Here is a 6,000-nt window from a genome sequence, read left to right as displayed (position 1 = left end):
ATAAAATTTAATCGACATGGATTAAGCTTGGTCCAAGATGAAAGGTAACAGGTTTTGATCCAGAACTGCCACATAACCTTTATTATTTATGTGCAAGGGAGGCAGCAATAATATTGACAGGACTATATATGTTAGAAACTAAAGTACAATTATAAAAAAAAATAAAAACGAGCTTTGAATTATGTGGGACAGAAGAGAAAACAACATATTTAACTGCAAAATTCTTAGAGGTTGGTCATTAAAAATGTTAAAGTGAAGGAACTGGGAAACCTAATTAAACAACTAGTAATGTTCTGTAATAAAAGCAATGCAAATAAGAAATATATAAGCAAGGAATAAGTAATTCCATTGTGGTAGCATATAGGTAGTGAAAATCAACTTACCCTATGCAAGATTTAGGTGCCCGAAAATCGCCGAAAAAAAAAATCGTCGGCCGCGTTTGTACAATAAAGTCATTGGAACTTAGGAATATGTGAATGGTGAAAAGACAGTACTTTCAGAATATATTTCATATCTAATGAAGATAGTAAAAGGTGCTAAGAGAATAATTCTTTGCATTTATGATAATGTACCAAGTGGAGAGAACATTGAGGAACTTAAGGACGCTCTAGAGAGCTGAGCCGTGCCAAAAGAAAATTTATGGAGGATCTTCTTCTACTACTACAAGCGCTGTAAACGCGTGTTGGATTTTGGCCCTGGCTACGCAACCAAACATCTTTATGAGGTACAGTTTATTCATACAGTCATTCAATCTGAATTTATTAGGAGTATTTAGGCCTTGTCAGATTTTGGAGCAAGTGTAGAACGACTGGACAAGTTCCGCAGACCTAAACAAACCTGACTTTTTTTTAGAAGGCCAGGTCCTGACCTACCCAGAAATGACCTAGGACTAGCTACCTAGTAGTACCTAGTAGTAGGTACCTAGCTAGAACCTCGCTTTTTATGGCTCCTTATTGACCCCCGGCGAGCTATTCCATTACGCTAACGACATGGCAGCCAGGTCTTTCTCCTAACGATTTCCCCCACCAATAAAAAGGGTCCTCTGTAAAACTACCAGGGTAAACAGCCGACTGGACTGGCCAACTCACTGCCTACTGTGATTTTGGCCACCCTCATACCTAGGTACCTAAATACCTAGTACTACTTTATCACGTCCGACAGATGGTCATTAGTCGAGTTGGGTGTTGATAGCAGGAGCTCAAGACCTCTACTCTCCTTTCGATAGGGTAATAAAACCGAGGTACAGATGGACCAAATGTACCGTAGTGGGACAATCCCAAAAAAAGTACATTCGGTATAATGCTCCTGACATCGGAGATGGTGGCATTAGTTCATGATTGGTTTGTTTGTTTGATAGCAGGTAGCTCAAGACCTCTACTCTCCTTTCGAAGTAGGGTAATAAACCGTAGGGTACAGAGTGGACATGTACGATCAGCGTGGACAATCCCAAAAAAGTACATTAGGTATAATGCGTCTGACACTCGGAGATGGGCATCAGTCGCGACTTCTTGTTGGTGAGAAACGGAGCTAAAGACCTCTATCTCCTTTCGAAGTAGTAGTAGTAGGCTAAGTATCTTCTCCAAAGTTAGAAATTAAGGCCAAATTTTTTAAGATTTAAACAGAGGGTAGTGAAAACGGTGTCAAACGTAGTGCAAATCTCACCAAAACGCGTTCAACATTTTTACTTACAACTCGAATATTTAGAAGATTGACGCCATCTCGATGTTTACGAGTCGCTTGTGTCGGGTTGTTTACACTTTACCGGGCCAGTTGCTCCCTACTTTGTTTGTTGTTGTTTTGGTATCGCGACACCCAAATCCATCCGCCACGGTAAGTAGCCTTACTGTAACCCTGTGGTTAGCGCGCGCAGCGCAACATTACCTCTTGCCAGAACATGCCGTGCCTGCCAAGAATCTTTAAATATGCGGATAAGGCGCGAAGCGCCGTTCCGCCACGGCCTTAATGACAGCACACATAAATCGATCGTCGCGGGATAGTAGTAGCTCCCTACTTTGTTTGTTGTTGTTTTGGTATCGCCGCCATATTAGTTTTGGTGTTCTTCCGCCGATTTCGGTCGGCGGTCGAGTGGGCCCGCTAATCTGTAAGTGGTCCGCTTGTGTCAATAAACTAACCATTTCCCGTACCCACAGCAGACGCTGGGGCACTTTCATCACAACAATCGGCGGAAAACTTTCTCACCGAGTAAACAATTGTTTTGCAGAAGACGACGACGAAGAGTGCACTTCAACAATAATTTTTTAAATAAATAGGGTAGATCACAGCAGGCCAAGCAGGCCACCTACAATCAACACCTAGCCACCCTCCGAAAAAGTACATTATAACGCGTCCTGACACCGGAGATGTGGGCATCAGTCGCGACTTCTTGTTGGTGAAAAACGGAGCTAAAGACCTCTACTCTCCTTTCGAAGTAAGTATTTTCTCCAAAGTTAGAAATTAATGGACCAAATTTTAAGATTTAAACAGAGGGTACTGAAAAGGGTGGCCTACTGCAAGTGGAAATCTCACCAAAACGCTTTAGAAAATTTTTACTTACAACTAAAAATGTTTCGAAGATTGACGCTATCTTGATGTTTACGGAGTCGCTTGTGTCAAACTTCCCATTTCATCATGGCTAAATCTGCACACCACTTGTACCCATAGACGCTGGGGCACTTTCATCACAACAATCGTAAACCCACCTTCTTACCATCAGCTATTCACGTACTTATTCAAGGGGACTACGGCATTCTTTGCGGCGTTTTGCGCTCTTCAATTGTTTATCAGTGTTGTCAATTGGTATATGTTTACCCTCCAAACTAGGTATAAGACTTCACAAAAAACCGGGGAAATAAGTGAAAATTAGCGTATCTATTTGTAGTATATATACAAATATTAGAGCAATTTTATCATTACTGCATTACTATGACAACTAGAATTCATCGAAACAGTTTGTAAATGCATCGACGTATGTGTGGACGCTCCACTAGATTGGCAACGATGAGCCATTTTTCCTCACGTCGTCTGCTCGTAAGTATACATCCGAAACATTGTAATTTTGGGGGGTTAATTTGGTTGCAAAAAGGGATAATGGACATGAATTAATAAACATTTTGAAGTAGTTAAACTAATATTGAGTAAAGTAAACAATTAAGGGAATAAAGCTTTGCATCTCATAATCAGTGTTGTCGTCTGCTGCTCGTAACTTTGTTTACGGAGTGAGTGCTTAGGAAACACGAACAGCAATGTGGTTCGAGTGCACTGTGGAGTGAATTAAGACCAAAATGTGTATAATTACAATCAAAGAAGCACTGTGGAGTTTCAGTTGTGATGGCAGTAAGGGATAAAACCACTGATTACAAGGTAACGAATACGCAATTCAGTTCCAACCATAACCCCGGGAATAACAATAACGTTTCATACTTTCACTAATATAGGCAACAAAATGTGTTTTATTGTGCTGATTACAACTGCAAATCTTGAGTAAGATCAATAAACGTTACCATACATCGCTAACATTTTTCTTGTTCAAAAAATGAGTGCTGGGAAGGTCTGGGAAAGATGTGGCCGTCACTGAGAGAACGTCCATGCAAACGTAGCCGCCATATTGGATTTCAAAACTGCCTTGAAAACATATTTTACGAAGAGCTCACATGCTTATTTTAATTCGTATGGGGCTTTCATATATCACAATATGTTGACGAAACTTCATATCTTTTAAATGGTATGCTTAGAGTTGCAATTGTATTCATGTTTCACCAATTAAATATCGAGTGAATAAGACCCGTCCATCGTGATGAGGGTTGGCCTGTCGTGATATTCTACCCTAGTAAAACATCAATATTTTACATATTTATGATGATTAATTTGAAATATTCGTTATTGAAAAGTAACTCGATTCTGACTCAAATTTAAGTAATTAATTTTATTTTTTGGAATTAGAACGTTCTTTTAAGTCCTGATTATGACGTCACGACATCTTGACTTTCGTACCTATTGTAATAATTGCTTTACTCACTCTCTTGCAGAACGGTTTACCAGTTATTCATGCAGATTATCAGCTCTTCATGTAATTGGTATAATCGTAATGCGCATATATATCTTTATTATTTACTTTTTGGATATATGAAGATGTTTTACTGCCGAATTATCGCCGTAGTGTAACACAATCGTTTTTGGTTCCTGGGCCTCTGATTTCGCACCATAAGAAAGGTTATGGGGCCGAATTTGCAATGACCAGAAAGTCGTTAAAAGAGGAAAGTTAGCATTGAGGGGCATATGTTTTTTGATTTGAGAAAAATACAAATTTATTCAATAGCTTTTTTTTTTGTAAAAAATACTTGATTACAAAAAACTTGATTGACAACTAAGCAGCATGTCTACTATGGGTTTCAGAGACAGTGCAAGCACGTTTTTGGGCAATACCTATTTCTGTAACGAACACTCGTATCAGAACGAGATTTTACTAAAGTGCATTACACCCATGCCGTATTTATAAGGGTATCGTGAATCACTAATCGTAAAGAATAACGACACTTGACCTTGTACCAAGAGACAAAAACTCCATTATCCAGAAATGGATACGAACACGGCCGTAAAGTTCCACCTACCCTCTCCCCCCCCCTCCCCCCCCTCCCCCCCCTTTCCATTTCCGTCTTCGTTCCTTCGCCTTCCTTTCTCTCTCTCTCTTTCTCTGTTGCCAATCGGTATGTGTTGACCCTCCAAACTGGGTATAAGACTACACACAAAACATTGAAATTGGTGAAATTAGGCTGTGTATTGGAAGTATATATACATAAATATTAAAGCAATTTTATCATTATTGCATTACTATGACAACTAGAATTCATGGAAAGTTTATAATAATGAATCGGCACCTATGTGTGAAGCCTCCACTAATGTGGCAACAATGATTTTGCCATTCTTAGCATGCAAACATTAAATGGTTACATTTATTTCTGGCATACAGTTATTAAAGAAATTCAAAATACTAATAAATAGACTGAAATCAATGAAAAGTGCTAGCAAAACTCAAAAAAGCAAAAAAAAAAAAAAAAAAAATTTATATAATCCACTTATTATTCGTTAGTCGTTCCTCTATGGTTTTCGGCAGCCGATTTACGAAAACGTTAGAAACATTTGATTGTATCTACTTTAGAAATATCTGTAATTTTTAGGGGTAATTTGGTTTGCAAAAAAGGGATAATATACATGAATTAATTAAAATTTTTCAAATAAACAACAAAGTAAAGTTGAACTAATAATAACGAGTAAAGTAAACAATTTAGGGAATAAACTTTGTAGTTTCGTCGTCTGCTGTTGGTAACTGTTTGTGGCGCGCGCGCTTAGGAACCCGGACAGCAACTTGTTTAAAGTGCAATGTGGAGTAAATTGAGACCAAAATGTGATAATAACAATCAAATAAGCACTGTGGAGTTTCAGTTGTGATGGCAGTAAGGATAAAAACCACCGATTACAAGGTAAAAATGAATTCAGCTCAAACCATGACCCCGGGAATAAAAAGTTTCATACTGTCAGTAATATAGGCAACAAAATGTTGTTTTATTGTGCTTATTACAACTGCAATCTTGAGTAAGATCAATAAACGTTACATATATACATAACATTGTTCAAATGAGTGCTGGGAAGGCTGGAAAGATGATTTTCGTCACTGATCAGAAACCTGTACATCCCATGGTAGCCGCCATATTGGATTTCAAAACTGCCTTGAAAACATATTTTATGAAGAGCGTCACATGCTTATTTTAGTTCGTATGGGGCTTTCATATATCACATTATGTTGACGAAACTTCAATCTTTTGAATGGTATGCTTGGAGTTGTAATTGTATTCTTGTTTCACCATTTAAATATCAAGTGAATAAGACCTGTCCACCGTGATAAGGGTTGGTAGTCGCTGGTGTTTTCCACCCTATTTTCTCCAAAGTTAGAAATAAAGGCCTATTTTAAGATTTAAACTGAGGGTAATGAAAAGTGTGGCCAAT

At 38.4% G+C, this 6,000-nt stretch overlaps 1 protein-coding gene across 2 annotated transcripts in view; it reads left to right on the top strand.

Moving 5' to 3' along the window:
- Nucleotides 1–582: 582 nt before the first annotated feature.
- LOC135202518 (ribosomal oxygenase 1-like) overlaps nt 583–6,000 on the top strand; it is a 119,493-nt gene continuing 114,075 nt past the window's right edge. Inside the window, exon 1 of one of the 2 annotated variants that reach the window (XM_064231970.1) lies at nt 583–724. The gene's annotated coding sequence lies outside the window, so the exon portion shown is untranslated. The remainder of the gene's footprint in view (nt 725–6,000) is intronic. The other variant, XM_064231971.1, reaches the window with a different exon arrangement.

Source organism: Macrobrachium nipponense, chromosome 30, assembly GCF_015104395.2.
Source record: "Macrobrachium nipponense isolate FS-2020 chromosome 30, ASM1510439v2, whole genome shotgun sequence".
Lineage (NCBI taxonomy): Eukaryota > Metazoa > Arthropoda > Malacostraca > Decapoda > Palaemonidae > Macrobrachium > Macrobrachium nipponense.
Note: the sequence above shows the minus strand (reverse complement) of the source record. Positions and strands in the feature narration are given on the sequence as shown.